Source organism: Bubalus kerabau, chromosome 7, assembly GCF_029407905.1.
Source record: "Bubalus kerabau isolate K-KA32 ecotype Philippines breed swamp buffalo chromosome 7, PCC_UOA_SB_1v2, whole genome shotgun sequence".
Taxonomy (NCBI): domain Eukaryota; kingdom Metazoa; phylum Chordata; class Mammalia; order Artiodactyla; family Bovidae; genus Bubalus; species Bubalus kerabau.
This window is the reverse complement of record NC_073630.1, coordinates 74243615-74262192: the sequence shown is the minus strand read 5'-3', so window position 1 is coordinate 74262192 and position 18578 is coordinate 74243615. Positions and strand designations below refer to the sequence as shown.

The window sequence follows — 18578 nt, the reverse complement described above, 5'->3', positions numbered from 1 at the left end:
GGTTCCATAAAAACCTAAAGATAGAGTTATCATATGATCCAGCAATCCTACTTCTGGGCATATACCTGGAAAAGACAAAGACAATAATTCTAATGAAAAAAGATACATGCTCCCCAATGTTTATAGCAGTACAACTTAAGATAATATCTTAATGCAATAGTTTTAACAATCAAAATTAATACAAGAAATCCATTATGGACCAAATGTTCATATTTAAAAATAAAGACAACATCCAACCCTATACTTGCATGACTCTCAGATCTCTTTTCACGAATGAGGACTTAGTCCTCCAACTATTGGGTATAGTGCTGGAAGAGAGTCCTTGGCAATTAGTCCTTTCAGGAATGTTCTCAGCTGGAAAAAACTACCAGTAAGCCATCAACCAACTGAGGGAATATGCATCTCTTATGCCTCAGCTGGGTCAACTCTGAGGGGTAAGCCCAGCTTCAGTATTCCCCATGGTGCTGGCTGAGGCTTTCTTTGGGACAGCAATGCATGTAGCTCCCGTCTCCTGTCTCCTCCCCACCTCCCTCCACAGATGTTGGTCCTACCACCACTTCCCTGTAAATGTCTTCCACACTAAGCTGAAGCCGAGAGTTTGTTATTTGGAGATTTCAACTTGTGTCACTTGCCAATATTTGGTATTATCTTCCTGTACAGTATTTGTCATCCTAAAGTATGTAAAGTGGAATCTCAGTGTTTTGAAAATTTGCATTACTTTGACTATTAGATTCTGTGCATGCATGCATGGGTGCTCGGTAACTCAGTCATGTAGAGTTCTTTGACATGTAGAGTTCATGGACGATAGCCCACTACTCCTCTGTCCATTGGATTCTCTAGACAAGAATATTAGAGTGAGTTGCCATTTCCTTTTCCAGGGGATCCTTCCAACCCAGGGATTGAACCTGCATCTCTTACATTGGCAGAAGGATTCTTTACCATTGAGCCATGTAGGTAGTGCCATTAGAGAAACTGGACATCTCTTTATATGCTCTGTAGCCAGCAGGACCTTCCCTTCTGTGAACTGCCTATCCACACACCCTTTGCCCATTTTTCCATTTATACTACTAATATAAACTTCATAACATAGAGTTGTTATGAATTGATACTTTGGTGAGCTGGATGTTCAGCAGTTTAATTTTACCAATTTGACTTGTAGCAAATTAGTTTTCCATGCATTCCATGAAAACTTGGTGGTTAATAGAAAAATTTGGCAAATTACATGAATTGGTCATTTGTAAATTGTATTTTGGTGAATTGATTTTAAGTGAATTGGCCTTTCTCTACTAAGGATTTCTGGACTACTAACTCTCTTTAACAAGTTCTCCTCGAGAACTTTCCATGAGATTTGTAGACCCCAATGATGGTGAGAATGTGAATGGAAGACCCTTCCTCTTACGAAAACCCCTACCATGCTTCTTGCCTTCCCTGTACCAATGACTATGCTCCTCGGCTCAATAACCTCGAGTAGCTCCCCTCCTTTCTGCTATAGCACCAGATGCCTTTTTGCCGTGTGACCTTGTCCATCTACTTTTGCTCCTTCCTCCCATCAGCACTAACACACTCAATGTTACCCACATTCAGTGGTCTCTACTGTTCCTCAGACCCAAAGTGGCTCTCTCCCGTCACAGAAAAACAGCTTAAAAGGATAGACCAGAGCCTTTGTCTGCACTTACTGCTTCATATTCTCTCCTCAACCTATTCTTGATGGATTCCACTCCCAATGCCCAGTGGAGACTGCTTCTGCAAAATGCCCAATGAGCTCACGAGGTAGAATTCAGTAGTCTCCTGACCTTTCAGTACTACACTTTCAGTACGACTGCTCTGTCTTCCTGAAACAGACTTAGCTCATGGCCTCAGTGACACCACACTCTCTCAATTTTTTTGTTTGAATTCCCTGATTCTTCTTCCCTTTTGCAGATATCTCCTCTGTTCAATCTCTAAATGGAGGAACTCTCCAGGGCTTGGAGCTGGGCCCCTTGTCCTTTTCCACCTACATTCTCCTGAGAAGATCTTACTGTATGCCATGGTTTTAATTAATATCATTATACTTTATTCGAGCTTCCCTGGTGGCTCAAATGGTAAAGCATCTGCCTACAATGTGGGAGACCTGGGTTCAATCCCTGGGACAGGAAGATCTCCTGGAGAAGGAAATGGCAACCCACCCCAGTATTCTTGCCTGGAAAATCCCATGGATGGAGGAACCCGGTAGGCTACAGTCTGGGGTCACAAAGAGTTGGACTTTCTCCTCAAGCCAAGCTCACCCCACATTTGAGTGCGTGCATTAGCTATTTCTCCAGTCTGAACAACCTCTTTCCCAATTGCCTCCCCACCCAGCCCCATCTTTGCATGTCTGGCTCTGTTGTGCCATTCAGCTATGATCTTATTTTTTCAGTTTTTAAAATTTTGGCTGTACCCAGTGATGTGTGGGATCTTAGTTTCCTGACCAGGAATCGAACCCGTCCTCCCTGATAGAAAGGCAGATTCTTCACCACTGGACCACTGGGGAAGTTCCTCAGATAGGGTTTTAAATGACATCTCAGGGAAACTCCTCTCTGACTATCCAATTTAAAGTGGCTACTCAGTCATTCTTTACCACATCACCACATTTTAACTCTCTATACACCACTTAAGGTTTTCTGATTTTTTGTTATTTATGTCTTTACCTTCTGTCTACCCCAGCAAGAATATAAATCCCCATGTCAGTACAGACTTTGTCTTGTTAGGCAATCAATAAGTAAATAAATAAATCCACTTTAAAACATTAGCATACACAGTTTGGTGTTATAGACATGCCACTTCAGGTAAGCTGTATACAAGTTTACCTCAGGCTATTGGCATTTTCTTTGAAAATGCAAAAGTCCCCATGAAGACCCAGCAAGCACTCTAATTCATAATTCCATTCTATACCCTAGAGCAGTGTTGTTCAGTAGAAATGTAATGTAAGCCACATACTTAGTATGAACTTTGCTAACAGCCACTTTTAAAATGTTAAGAAAGAGATTAAACTAATTTTTCTAATATATTTTGCTTAATAGTGAAAAGTGAAAGTGATAGTCACTCAGTCTTGTCTGACTCTTTTTGACCCCATGGACTGTAGCACACCAGGCCCCTCTGCCCACGAAATTCTCCAGGCAAGAAAACTGGAGTGGGTTGCCATTCCCTTCTCCAGGGGATCTTGCCGACCCAGGGACTGACCCCAGGTTTCCTGCATTACAGGCAGATTATTTACCGTCTGAGCCACAAGGGAAGCCCCACTTAACTATATGTACACATAATATGTCAAAAGGAAATGAGGTCTCCCTTAACCATTTATATATATAAAATATGTCAAAATAATATTATATATATTATGTATGTCCAAATACCACATATATGTATATGAAATATTATTCTGTGTATATAAATATTATTTATGTATATAAAAATAACAGTTAGAACTGGACATGGGACAACAGACTTGTTCCAAATAGGAAAAGGAGTACGTCAAGACTGTGTATTGTCACCCTGCTTATTTAACTTATATACAGAGTACATCATGAGAAACGCTGGGCTGGAGGAAACACAAGCTGGAATCAAGATTGCTGGGAGAAATATAAATAATCTCAGATATGCAGATGACACCACCTTTATGGCGGAAAGTGAAGAAGAACTAAAGAGCCTCTTGATGAAAGTGAAAGAGGAGAGTGAAAAAGTTGGCTTAAAGCTCAACATTCAGACACTAAGATCATGGCATCTGGTCCTATCACTTCGTGGCAAATAGATGGGGAAACAGTGGAAACAGTGTCAGACTTTATTTTTCTGGGCTCCAAAATCACTGCAGATGGTGATTGCACCCATGAAATTAAAAGATGCTTACTCCTTGGAAGGAAAGTCATGACCAACCTAGATAGCATATTCAAAAGCAGAGACATTCCTTTGCCAACAAAGGTCCATCTAGTCAAGGCTATGGTTTTTCCAGTGGTCATGTATGGATGTGAGAGTTGGACTATAAAGAAAGCTAAGTGCCAAAGAATTGATGCTTTTGAACTGTGGTGTTGGAGAAGACTCTTGCAAGTCCCTTGGACTGCAAGGAGATCCAACCAGTCCATCCTAAAGGAGACCAGTCCTGGGTGTTCATTGGAAGGACTGATGTTGAAGCTGAAACTCCAATACTTTGGCCACCTAATGTGAAGAGCTGAGTCATTTGAAAAGACCCTGATGCTGGGAAAGATTGAGGGCAGGAGGAGAAGGGGACAACAGAGGATGAGATGGTTGGATGGTATCACTGACTCAGTGGACATGGGTTTGGGTGGACTCTGGGAGTTGGTGATGGACAAGGAGGCCTGGCGTGCCGTGGTTCATGAGGTCACAAAGAGTCGGACACGACAGAGCAACTGAACTGAACTGAACTGAAAATTGTTAATGAACTATTTTATTTTATTCAGTTTATTTGTTGGGTGCAATTCTAGTGCGTATCTCCCACTCACAGAACATCTCACTTTGCCCTAGCCAAACCACCCCTAGCCACACATGGCTAGTGGCTGCCATGTTGGAGAGTGCGACTCTATAGAGTTTACCACACTGCTTCTGTTAGCTGAATCTTGGTCAGTACTTGAGGTTGTTGTGCAAAGTAGCATTGTTGATGTCCTGCATTTTCCACTCCCACTGGTGAAACTGATGGCCTCCGAAATAGCAAGACGAATATTTAAAATGAAATTTCATGGTGAAATTGAACGTTGTAAATGTGGAGTGGCCAAAATATTTTAGAGACACTTTTTACTCCAGGATACAGACTATAAGAATTAAGAGACCTCTAGCTTGCATTTATACGGATGGCACTTGACACTGAATTCCTAAATGGTCTCAAGTCCAGCCGTTGGTTTAAGAGGATTTCTAGTTGTCTGATGCCAGCTCTAAGACTAACAGAATCCTGCTTCTGGAATGTGGTTTTGGCTAGCTGAACTGAAACTCTCATGTATGGGGTGGTCTCAGCACACAAAGCGCCTCGGACAGAGAGCTACCATTTATTATAAATGAAGGACAGGAACTGCTTTGTACTTCTTTGTTAATGAATATTTCCTTATAATTGCTGTACGGTTGGCAGACTTTTTTTCTGATGGTTGCTTTTTTTGGTAAGACTGGGAAAGTAATGATAGCCTCAGACTTCAGCAGGGATTATTTAGCAAAGTGAATTTGAGAGTTGCCTAAAACCCATTGAGCTTTGGGCAATTCATGGCAATCCTCACCTCTTTTCGGCCATTAATGCTCAGCTGAAGACCCACCTCTTCCCCAGGCAGACTTCAGCCTCCTTCCCTCAGCTCATGCTGCACCTTTCTCAAGGGGCTTCTGTGTTGCAATTACATTTATGTATGTATGCATATTATATTGTCATTATTTTTATGTGTGTGTCCCTCATCGGACTGTTAACTCCTCCAAGGGTTGGGGGGGGGGGTCCTATCTTTTATCTGTATATAATTAGCAAACTCAAATCAATGCTTTTCTTTTGATATGCATTTAGTGATCATTTGCTGGATGAATGAACTAATGAACTGCATAATATATTCCATTTAATGCCAGGAATGGAGACACAAGATGTATCCTGCCTCAGTGCCTTGTAATCGAAGTAACACAATCAATAGACAAGAAGGGGATCAGAGATGGCCTGAGGTGAGAGATATGGCAGAAGTCAGTGGCAGCTTTCTTAATTTCTCTATTAATGAGAGTGGTGGGTACAATTGTTTGCTTTTAAATCCATCATCTGACTTCATTTAGCTAATTCAATCTTTTCCATCTTTGGGTTGACTAACTGGGGATCTTGGCTATGATTGTCTTTATTAGCTTGGTAATGGCTTTATTGGGTTTAGGGGTCATTAATCGCTTGTTAATGTGTGCACATTTGACAAACAGATGCAAAATACTCCCCTTCATCCAAAATTTGATCTAAAATTAATTATAGTACATTTTTTGGCTTCAGGGTTTGTATCAAAAGGTACACTTTATTTTAAATTAAATGATTTTTATAACCTTCCTCTGAAAATTTAAGGACGCTTGCTCTTTTAATCTAGGTAATTATATCTCCAGTTTTGAATTAGCTTTTCTTTTTGGATGTGCTGGTTGCCTTCAGCATTTTGTTGTCTCTGTGTCTTCTGAATTTGTCATGAAGTCCATGCCTTTTAGCTTTTCATTCCCGCCAAAGACCCAGCTATAAAGTCAGACCTTTTATAAATTTTGTCACATGCTTCTGCTTTCAGGAAAGTGCACATTCTGTGGCTTTTTTGAAGTTATTATTTAAAAGAATTTTTTTTTGCACTGATGTCTATACTCCCTAGAAGAAGTTATTTCTCTTGGTTTCACTCATTCCTGTTACTTTAGTGGCCCCCTCAAGAAGGGAAGAATTATGACTTCCCCTACCAGGGCTGGGGGGCAGGGGGGAATGGAGAGAAGACAACACAGCCCATCAGGAGACTACTGAAAGTATTGGGTTCAAACCTGGAAGCTTTTGATCTGCAATTAGAACCCCTATGGCAAGGCACCTCCTTTCCATCCTGATATTTTGACTAGTCTTCTAAGTCAAGAGCATATGACTCCTTGAAAAGGAGTTAGATCAAGAAAGTGTGAAATCACGCTAATGTTTACAACAAGGAATCCACAAAGCATAGAAAGAGAGAGAGAATGAAAGAGAAAGATGACTAGCAAACTGGAAATAATGTTTATTCAATGAGAAGAAAAATGTGAGTTATAATCAATGGTTCCTCTTATTCATCATGGTCTTTACATTGATTGGAATCTGAAATAAAGAGTAGTTGGATTTTGTTCATTGGTTGGAAAACTGGGCTTCAACAAATCTTAGATTTTGCTCTTGGTGCTAATAGAAGGACAGAATCTTCATACTGCAATGAACCCTGAATGCTGGGTGGTCACTTAGGTCGTCATCAAAATGGGATCTAAAGGAGGGAAATGTTTCAATGACTCCATAAATGTTTGATTCAAATTTCACTTTTAAAGTATTAGTAAACATCTAAAAAGTGAGACTTTAAAAAAACTACAATATCCATCCAAATATGCAATATGCCAAATTTAACACATTAGAGACCATTGGTGCAATAATGTGTGTTGTAGGTTAACATAATAATCAGACCTGCAATGTAAGAATAGTTCTTATTTATTATATGCATATGATGCACTAGAAATAATGCTAACTAGTAGCCAATTGACTAATAACTATTTGACTAACAGTCAAATAAATACTTAACTATTTATTTAATCATGTCATTTAATAATGTCTTCATTACAGTGGGTTTTTTTTTTTTTTTGGCCAAAATAAGTAGTATTTATTATAGGATAAGATTTTGATAAATGAACAAATATCTGTGACTCTCTGGTTAGGCTATATTTTGAAAGAACTAATGACAAAATGAAACAGACAAGTGTGGTATTTAACTCAGTACATAAATGATTGAATAAGCATTTCAATAAGAATCTGGTTTGTGAAAGTAAGGGAAAGTATTTAAAACAGTTTTATAATGGCACCCCACTCCAGTACTCTTGCCTGGAAAATCCCACGGATGGAGGAGCCTGGTGGGCTGCAGTCCATGGGGTCGCTAAGAGTCGGACAGGACTAAGCGACTTCACTTTCACTTTTCACTTTCATGCATTGGAGAAGGAAATGGCAACCCACTCCAGTGTTCTTGCCTGGGGAATCCCAGCGACGGGAGCCTGTTGGGCTGCCGTCTATGGGGTCGCACAGAGTCGGACACGACTAAAGCCACTTAGCAGCAGCAGCAGCATTTATTATTTAGTTCTATAAATAAGAGTATATCTGTTTATTGACTTAATTATTCACTTCTCAAGAACTTCACCGAGTATATTTAAAACAAAATGAATATACAATGAATGCAAAATATGTCAATAAACTAAATGTGTACCCAGAGTTTATCAGCTGTGATGCCTATTTTAGAAAAATTATACATGTATACATTGTTGGTAAATCTTGTTATTTTTATTTTTTAATTAATTAATTTATTTTAATTGGAGGCGAATTACTTCACAATATTGTGATGGTCTCTGCCATACATTGACACAAATCAGCCACAGGTGTACATGTATGATGATTAAATGAGAAGATGCACATAAACTACTGGTTATACTACTTGGATTATAGTAAGCATTCAATATATGTTCAGTTCAGTTCAGTTCTGTTCAGTCACTCAGTCATGTCCGACTCTTGTGACCCCATGAATCGCAGCACGCCAGGCCTCCCTGTCCATCATCAAGTCCTGGAGTTCACCCAAACTCATGTCCGTCGAGTCAGTGATGCCATCCAGCCATCTCATCCTCTGTCATCCCCTTCTCTTCCTGCCCCCAATCCCTCCCAGCATCAGGGTATTTTCCAATGAGTCAACTCTTCGCATGAGGTGGCCAAAATATTGGAGTTTCAGCCTCAGCATCAGTCCTTCCAAAGAACACCCAGGACTGGTCTCCTTTAGGATGGACTGGTAGGATCTCCTTGCAGTCCAAGGGACTTGCAAGAGTCTTCTCCAACACCACAGTTCAAAAGCATCAATTCTTCGGCGCTCAGCTTTCTTCACAGTCCAACTCTCACATCCATACATGACCACTGGAAAAACCATAGCCTTGACTAGATGGACCTTTGTTGGTAAAGTAGTATCTCTGCTTTTTAATATGCTATCTAGGTTGGTCATAACTTTCAACTATTATTAATTCTCACAAACATTTCTGTGGGTTTTTTTTTTTTTTACCACTGTTATATTATATGTCATTCACTTTAAAATTCTTTAATGCAGTGTGTATTAAACTTTAATAATAATAAACCAGGGGGGTAATTAGCATTTTAAAGACACTAATCCAAAACTCAAACTCTACCATCATTATTTCTGATCAACACCAGAAGGTTTTCTAATTAGAATATTGAATGTTAGAAATGACATTTCATTGGAGAAATGAATAGTTTTCAAGAGTGATTGAATTGGCTAGAAATAATGAATAGGTGCTCCTGCCCTTGAACGAGTAGGAAATAAGAACCTATCTAGCCCAGTTGCCTACACCCTTCGAAGAGTAACCTGTGTTTAGCCTTCTGATTTCTTCTGAGTATTCATTAATAGCATTTAATGAAGATCGTGTCACCTGACTTAACCAGACTGATGGCTGAGCAAATGTGTGGGAACACTGCTGCACCTACCCGAAGTGAAACTTCCATGTAAGGTGCTTTCAAAGTGTCTGAAAGGATAGAGTTAGCACTTCCCTGACCTTTCATAAGTTAAGATTGAATGGCTATTTTTCTAGAGCTTGTATGTTGCAGAGGCTGATCATTGTAACATACTTTTTGTGTCCAAGATGCTGTGGGAGAAACTTGCTTCTCACCATTGGAGTCTGTCTTCTTGAAAGAACGCTATGATTGTAAACAACCAAATTGGCTTGGTCAGTTCTTTTTTTTAAATAATTATTTCTATTTATTTATTTATGTTTGTGCTGGGTCTCTTGCTATGCTCGGGCCTTCTCTAGTTGTGGCGAGCTGGGGCCACGCCTAGCTGTGGTGCACAGTGTTCCCATTGCAGTGGTCTCTTATGATCCAGAGTGCAGGCTGTAGGCACTCAGGCTTCAGTAGGAGGGGTGCATGGGCTCAGTAGCTGGAGTTCCTGGGCTCTAGAGTGCAGGCTCTATAGTTGTGGTACACCGGCTTACTTGTCTCAGCCATGTGGGATCTCCCTGGACCAGGTATTGAACCCATGTCCCCTGCATTGGCAGGTGAATTCTTTACCACTGAGCCACGAGGGAGGCCCTTGGTTAGCCCTTGACGATCCTCATTTGCAAAACTGAGGCTGAATGAGCTTAAGAATCCTAGCTTGGGTCATAGTTAGCGGCAGTGGCGCTGGGCTGCTTCCCATCAAAGCTTATGCTCCTAACCAGTGTGTCACTACCTCTCAGAGAATTTGTGAGTAACTGCCATGTGATGATCGTATCATTATAATAGATTATTTTAACAGTTTCTGAGAGCTTTGTGTATTTCTAGTCTGACTTCTGTACTGTGATAAGGCAGGCATGCGGTTGTTAGATACTGTTCATGATTCAGACTTCAAACAAAATGTCCTGATCTTCTCTCCAAATTCTGAGTTAGTCCAACTGAAATATATCCAGAGATATCGAAGAGGACAGTGAAAATACCGCACCATTTATGATTCTATGCACCAAAAACAAAATAAAAATGTAACTTGAATGCTGAAGCTGGTATTAGATGGTATCTGTCATTCACCACTTCAGATGTCAATTTTATATCTCTGAAATACAGCCTCATTGTTCTCAGGGATGACCTTATAACAAGTAGATATTACTGATAAAATAAGAGCATACTTCTGGATTCAAATCCCAGTGTTAATTATTCAAGCTGTGAGAGATTTGTTAAATAATTTAATTTTTATGAACTTTGGTTTAGTAAGTGCAAGAGGGCTGTGTGTGCTCAGTTGCATCCAACTCTTTGAGACCCCCGTGGACTGTAGCCCGCCAAGCTCCTCTGTCCTTGAAATTTTCCAGGCTAGAATACTGGAGTGGGTTGTGATTTTCTACTCTAGGGGATCTTCCCGACCCAAGTTATCAAATACACATCTCCTGCGTCTCCTGCATTGGCAGGTGGATTCTTTACCATTGTGCCACCTGGGAATTCCTAAAAGGGCTGCTACTATAACATTGTAACAATAAGAATTAAATAAACTCAGGTGTGTGAAGTATCTGTCACTTCAATGTATGAAAGCAATTATTTTTATTACTATTCTTATCTTTATTATTCAGTCCATGTTCAGTCTAAAGCAAGGATATTCTCTCCACCAATCTTGTAATTACTAAGCTTCCTAGAAGGCGTCCCTGATGGCTCAGTGGGTAAAGAATCTGCCTACAATGCAGAATATATAAGAGACGTGGGTTCAGTCCCTGGGTTGGGAACATCCCCTGGAGTAGGAAATGGAAACCCATCCCAGTATTCTTGCCTGGAAAATTCCATGGGTAGAAGAGTCTGGTGGGCTATGGTTCATGGGGTCACAGAGTAGGACGTGACTGAGCACTTAGCACCCTCCCCTCCCTTGAATGCTTCTAGGGACAGGGGGATCACAACTTTACATTTCATTGAGGTCATATCTATGCTGTGAAAATTTCTACCTGCTGGTTCTAGTTCTGCCCTTACATCCACTAAGCAACCCTTTAGCTATTTAAAATGACATATTCACATGAGATAGACGGGTTAGCCAAAAGGAACAACTTGAGTTTGATTTGTCCCATCTGATTACATAAAGCAGGTTACTTGCCTGTGTATGGTTACCAGGATATAACCTCCCCCAGGGGCGGGGGAGGGATAAATTGGGAGACTGGGACAAATGAACTTATTTACAAAATAGAAGTAGAATCATGGAGGTAGACAACTTGCCTGGGGCATAAACCAGCCTCCAAGCCAGCCAAGTTGAGTTATTTTATACCAATAACAAGAGTTCTCAAAATATGTAGACTCTAAGAAAGGTGGTGAGAGGCTTTCCAGGAAGAGCAATGTGAAAATTCAGGGCAGTTCTTTCTGTTGTGACTTGGAGGCTATTTGTTCTCAGGAGCCTCAACTAAATGCTAATCCCCCTGAATAATTAGCATTTTCATAAATGATTGCTATACTTTATGGTCTTTTATGGTCTAGGCACACAGATGCCCATTACTCCCTTCTCATAAACCAGGAGCTGAGGCTTAGAGGTGAAGAATTAATAGCACAAATACATACATGTGGTGATGGAGCTGCGCTTCCAACCCAGGCTTGCTGAATCCAAAACCCACATTCTTATCTCCTCAGCAGTAGTGAGTCACTTGAAGAGTCTTAGTGATGTTTCCTGGTGGCTAATTTCAGCATGAAAAAGTAGAAAACTGCCTCAGAGTTGTTATTTTCCAAATATGCCAAATATTAATGTTTTAGATACTGAATTTAGCTGAGGTTTTCATGGATATTTTTAATTTTAAAATGTAGTAGAGGAATTGTATGAATGTTATTTCTTCCTTGGAGGCTCAGAAACCAAACTTCCAGTTGGGGTGAAAAAGATAACGTGATTTATAGGATATTTTTACAGTTCTGGAGTCGGCATCCAGGCACGAATTTTCTCAGACTGTAGCACAGGGCCTGAAACTTCTACAGTGGTTGTCAGCTAACACATTTGCCTCCCTGAACATTTGTCTTCACAATGTTAAAGGGACCAAGGAATGTTGGGTAAAAAACAAGGAAAGAAAGTGCTGGGGACTGTGCACACCTGTAATAAATAGTCTAATAATTTTTATTTTCAGAAGGAGATGCAGTTGAATATAGTGGTTAAGAGCATGGGCTCTGAAACTTTATAGTGAGTTTGATTTTTGGCACTGATCACATCTCAGCAGTGTGAGCTGGGAGGTGTTCCTCCTTCTCTGGGCCTCAGCTTCTTCATTTGTAAGATCAGGATAATCATGGTGGAGTCGTTGTGAAGGTCTGATGCGTTCAGATCCTGGGCATGTAATAAACACTTTATAAGCTTTTGTTCTTCTTTCACTCTAGTAAGTTTTCAGAAATTGAACCATCTATGTGGTAACCTGCAGAATCAGCCTATATATACCAGTAGATTAACTTTCTCCAGCAAATGTGTGTGTGTAGAGGGAGGGAGTGAGGGAAGAGAAGGGGTGGGATTTAACATTTAAAGAAACTAATCAAGAGTCCACAACTCAGAGATGGCCATTTAAGCATTTCAAATATCATTAATTAAGAAAATATACACCAATAGGTTCATGAACTGGTACATGGATGTGCCACAGGTTTTTTTTTTCCTATTGGTGACATGAGTGTACTGTAAGATATGAGTTTGGCTTGACAGTTTTAGCAGGCCCCACTGCCCTTTCCGAAAGGAAGAATAAGAACCCTTGTCCTTTCAGACCTTCATCTCCATCCTGAGCTGTTTGCTCTTGTGTCTGCCTCTCTGTTCACAGAGGGCTCTGTCTTGAGATGCGCTTGGAAGGTTGGCTAATCTACCAGTCAGAATCCTGTGAACAGCCTACAAGTGAGCTTTCCAGGGAAGGTGTAGTCAGAAAGCCTGAGGACAAGGAGCAGGGCTTCTCTGCACTGATGAGAACAGGGCGTGTGGCTGTTTCTGCGCCTGCCTGCCAGAAACATTTATACTTTAATAAGAGGCTCCTCTAGGATACACTTTCATTGCAACAGACCATCTACTTGGGGGAGATTAGTGAAATAAAGTGAAGGTGAAAGTCGCCCAGTCGTGTCTGACTCTTTTGACCCCAAGGACTATGCAGTCCATGGAATTCTGGACTGGAATCCAGAATATTAGAGTGGGTAGCCTTCCCTTTCTCCAGGGGATCTTCCCAACCCAGGGATTGAACCCAGGTCTCCTGCATTGCAGATAGATTCTTTACCAGCTGAGCCACAAGGGAAGCCCTGGGGGAGATTGGAGGAGAGGGAATTGATGACTTTTATCCACTTCAATGGCTAGAGGCAACTCATTCTTATCAGAAAAACCAGTGATTGGCTTAGGCCAGCTCCCAACACTGGGATGTTTTATGTAAAGCGCAACCTACTCCAGTATCCTTGCCTGGAAAATTCCATGGATGAAGGAGCCTGGCAGGCTACAGTCCGTGAGGTCGCAAAGAGTTGGACACGACTGAGGGACTTCACTTTCACTTTATGTAAAGAGCCCAGCACGTACTTAGTACTCTGCTTCTCATTTCCTGAATACTGCCATTCCTACCAGAAAGCAAGAAGGCAGACCTGCAAACAATTCATTTGTTTCTCTAACAAATATTTAGAGTGCATGCTCTCAACCAGGCTCTGTGTTAGGTGCTGGAGAGTGTGCAGTCATCTGCAAGACAGACAGCAAACCTGCCTGCATGGGCCGACATTTGAGTGAGCAAAGACAATGAGCAAAGGGAATAAGTAGCAGCCCTGCCTCTCACCTCCCCGATCCTGCATCAGAATCAGAGAGCAAGATGGAGGCAGGCTGGCCTCATAGTTGGGAGACAGGGCCAATATCCAGGAATCTAGTTCCTTACGGGCAGTCACAGGGTCCAGGAAATGGTTTGTCCCTATACTTCAGAATGGTTTCCCAACATACTCTAGCAGTAAACACACAGGAAACAAACCTAGCACCTGTCTTTAAAAACAAAGCAAAAACAGTCCCTGAAGAGCCGACTCCTGTGTGGTGAACTTCACAGCAGTGTTATATTTGTTCTGGGCAGAGACAATGCACAGGGCATTTCACCTCCATGGGACCACAGTGGTTTCTACATAAAGACGTGTCCTATTTGAGAAAACCTCAAATTCAGGATTCCCTTTCAAGATTTAGAAATAAACAGTGAGCTCAGGCCTGAGCTAGCCCAACTCTCAAATATCTCACTGGTTCCCTCTTATTTCAACCTTCTTTAGATTCAGGACATTGTTTAGTGTTAGATCTTTCCTTGCCTCTCCTCTCCACTCCTCCCCATCCAGTCTACCTGCATCCACTGCTCGCTGGGTAACAGGCATCTTTTCTCCAAAGGACAGTCTTTCTCTTCCTCTCACTGTCATCCAAAGCTGCTAGGCCTCCATTTGTCCCAATATTCGAGGATTATGCCTTTGTCTTTTATTATCCTGTCTCCTTTTCCCTCTAATAATTGCATTACCCTCATTCAATAATAAAAATAAAAAGAGAGGGTAATTTAGAATTTATGTGTATGACCCAGGAAAAAGAGTCATTTTGGTGTTAATCTAAGCACAGCTGAGGCTTGCCTTAGGAAATATACAATCTAGACTTTTAAATTTAGGAAATAGGTTAATTATACTGTGATTATTCATATCACAAAAATATTGCAGTATTACTGATGGGAGTATTATATCTATTTTTAAAACTCCAGCAAGGTAAACCATTTTAAATAATGAGCTCCTGGAGAACTTAAAATAAGATTTGATTTACACACATCTTACTTACAAATTTGGGGGATAATATATTTTTTATGAGAGTCACATCAATATAATATTGAAATATAAAAGCAAAAATAAAAAAATATCTCAACTGTTGGGACCTCTTTGGGATCATTATGGTCTCACATGATCATTAGCAATGACTTTAGGTATTGAGATTAAACAGAATCTTCACACTCATTATTTACTTTAATGATTAAATATTTATCTAGCTACCAGCTATTTGGAGGGCAAGGGTAGGTTCCCATCACAAAGTATAGGACTAGGTGCCCACTCTCAAGGTTACTTACAATGTAGCCATGAAGATACACTTTATGCTTAGAGAAAGCGAATCACGATTTCAAGGATAATGCAGTATGTGCCACTTGAGAGGAGTGGATGGTAGTGCTGTATCAGTCCTGAGGAAGGCTGATCGGCAGGACTGGTGGATAAGCTTCACTCTGTGTTAGTGTCTGGATCATCTTTTTTTAAAAAATTGAAGTCTAGTTGATTTACAAGGTTGTGTTAATTTCTGCTGTACAACAAAGTGATTCAGTTATATGTATGTGTATGTTCCTTTTCATATTCTTTTCCATTAAGGTTCATCTGAGATACTGAACTTATGGATCATCTTAATTACAACAAGTAGTTTTGGCCTCTTTTTGACTCTTGCTTTGTATCTTTACTCTTTTTAATTTAAGTTGGCAATATAGATGCACATGGTAATATATCTTGGGCTTCCCTGATAGCTCAGCTGGTAGAGAATCCGCCTGCAATACAGGAGACCCCGGTTCAATTCCTGGGTTGGGAAGATCCACTGTGGAAGTGATAGGCTACCCACTCCAGTATATCTTAATAGTTCAAACATACACAATGAAGTGAGTCCTTGTGAGCACATACCGGGACCAAGCAGCAACAGTCAAGGTCAGCTGTTCTCCCCAAAAAGTGACCCAGGAGGGATCACCAGGAGGCCAGTAGCTTTTACCTGAAAAGCTATTTATACCACCTAGCAAACGGGGGAGAAAAACTTCCTTCCACTCTGGACACAGTAGAAATCAAAATTTCCATGGCAGGGCTGACATGAACATACCTCAACAGACAATGCCGGTGTACCTGTCTTATACCTGACTGCCACTCTCCAAGGATCATTGTAACATCCAACAGTGGACTGTATCAGTAATGTAACCTCACATAATTATAATTAAACTGTACCTCCAAATTACACATTAATGTTGATTTGTCCATCCAAAGATATGCATGTAGTGAAAATCTGGTGTCTCCATACCCTGTCACTCCATATACCCACCTTCACCTCCTGCTTCTCTCCCTAGAGGCAACTACTGTTCCTGGTGCCACTTGAGTCCTTCCAGAATTAGTCCTACACATGTACAAACATACACAAATGACAATAGATTCCATATGCCAGCCGGATTCTACTTTTATTTCTCGGCCTCATGGCTTGTGGGATTTTACTTCTTCCCCCAGGGACAGAATCTCGGCCCTTGGCATTGGGAGTGGGGAGTCCTAACCCCTGGACTGCGAGGGACTATCTTGGAGATCATCTTATTTCAGCGCTGCTACATCTACCTTGTTCTTTTTCAGGCTGCACATTATTCCAGTGTATGTATGTGTCATAATTTGTGTCACCTCTTGATGGCTGTTTAAGTAATTCCTGAATCTGCACATTTATATTTTATTTTTAATGCTTTTGTCGAAATACCATTTACATCAAGTAAAATGCAGAGATCTTAATTGTTCAGTTCAAGGACTTGGTGATTGTCTTACACCGGTTAACCACAGCCCAAGATAAAACACAAACTATTTCCATCTTTACGGAAAGCTCCTTTGTCTCTCTGCAGTCGGTCTCCCCTTCCCCACAACTGTTCTGATTACCGTCATGATAAATTAATTTTGTCTGTTCTTGAACTTCAAAGACTGGATTCATACAAAATATACTCTCTGGTGTCAGACTTCTTTCACCCAGCATCATGTTTTTGAGGTCTGGCCATGTTGCTCGCAGGTTCATTTATATAACTAATTTAAATAAATTAGATTTTGTTTGTGCTTTGGTTATTTTAGGGGGTCACAAATGCTAATTAATTAATTAATTCATTCATCTCATCTAGAGAAGATTGGACCTTTGAAATGGTTAAACAAAGAGTTGAAAGGAGTCATAGGTTAATAATAACCTTCATTGAAAAAGACCTCAGGATTTCAAGTAACTAAAAGCACAGGTGACTCTAAGCTTGGTATATGTCAGCTCTTTGATATGTAACAAAAAAGTTGATGTGATTTTCTGGAATTCTATGATTTTACATTCTCTTTTAAGTGCATTACTTCCTTAATTTCTAATATGTGTTTTGAGATTTTTTGCTTGATGACAGTGATAGTCATAACACAATTATATTCAGTGTTACTTGAGATGTAGGCATAGAATATTTATTGGAATGAATGCACAATAAACTCCAGATTGAAGGTGGTAAACACATTCCATTACCTACAAGAAGGCCATTCCTCCCCTCCCCCATCACCCTGGCTAGTAGAAGCCTGTGTTTGTTTAATTTCTCTTGTTCTGGGGAGTATAGGTCCTGCCCCAACCCCAGAGGCTGAATCAAGCACACCAAGGATGGCATAATTGAAAGAGAAAGAGCATGACACCATTACTGAGTGGTTAAACATTACTGATGGAAATTTTTTTGTTGGTGGTGATATTTTATGACATTTTTTAAAGTCAGATTTATTGAGCTATAGTTTACTCTATTGTAAAATTCACTCCCTTGGTGGTGAACTTCTTAAAATTAAATTCTTAGTATGATCTCTATCATGATTTACTTTTTTTATACCAATAGAAAAAGTATAGAACAGTTTTGGTTCATTTATATTCTGGGTAATACAGAATTAACTATAGCAAGTTGAAGCTTGGAAAGAAACTGAGCTCTAGAGAGCTTGTACCAGTTAGGATGCTTTTGGCTGCAAGTAATAGAAAATATTGATGCAAAATGGACTAAAACAAAAAGGGAAAGTATTATCTTGTAGAACTGGGAGTCCGTAGTTGGACAGGTCTCAGAGCCAGTATGTCCTGAAGCTCCATGGTATCCCAATGACCTACACTCTGAACCTGTTTCCACTGCTGTCTTCTGCTTCAGCTTCAGCCTAAGGTGATTTCACTCTTGGTTGCAATTTCATTGCTAGTGGCAATCTGGGGTATTTGTTCTCTTGTTTGGGTGCAGCAGGAGTGAGAGTCAGGGAATAAAATTTTCCTTCTAACTGTATGGGCCACCATAAGTTTCACAGCTGTCCCTACCTGAATAATAGTCAACAGGAGATTGGTTTAGAATAAATAGGATTATTTGATCAGGTGAATGATCAAAAATTGTGTCCTGATAGGAAAGAGAAAGAATAGCAAAATTAGATTAAGTTAGCAAAAACAGCATCTACTACAGAGCTGTATGGGATCTCAGGCTGCTTAGGTCTTATTTAATTAGTTATTAGTTTGCAATATTCTGGTGGCCAAAGAATATTAATATGGCTCCATAAAGTACTCTCTGGAAGTGCTTTTATGCACTGGAAAAAAATCTTCACACAAACAGTTTTATTATATCCCATGGGTAGGAGTCCAAGTCCTGGACTCTTCCTGAACTGTTGTTTT

At 40.3% G+C, this 18578-nt stretch overlaps 1 long non-coding RNA gene across 1 annotated transcript in view; it reads left to right on the top strand.

The window, feature by feature from the left end:
• The window catches only part of LOC129657873 (uncharacterized), a 90597-nt gene extending 73716 nt beyond the window's left edge, over nt 1-16881 (top strand). The window contains exons 2-3 of the long non-coding RNA XR_008717143.1: nt 5560-5649; nt 16415-16881. This is a non-coding gene — a long non-coding RNA (uncharacterized LOC129657873). The remainder of the gene's footprint in view (nt 1-5559; nt 5650-16414) is intronic.
• Nucleotides 16882-18578: the final 1697 nt, after the last annotated feature.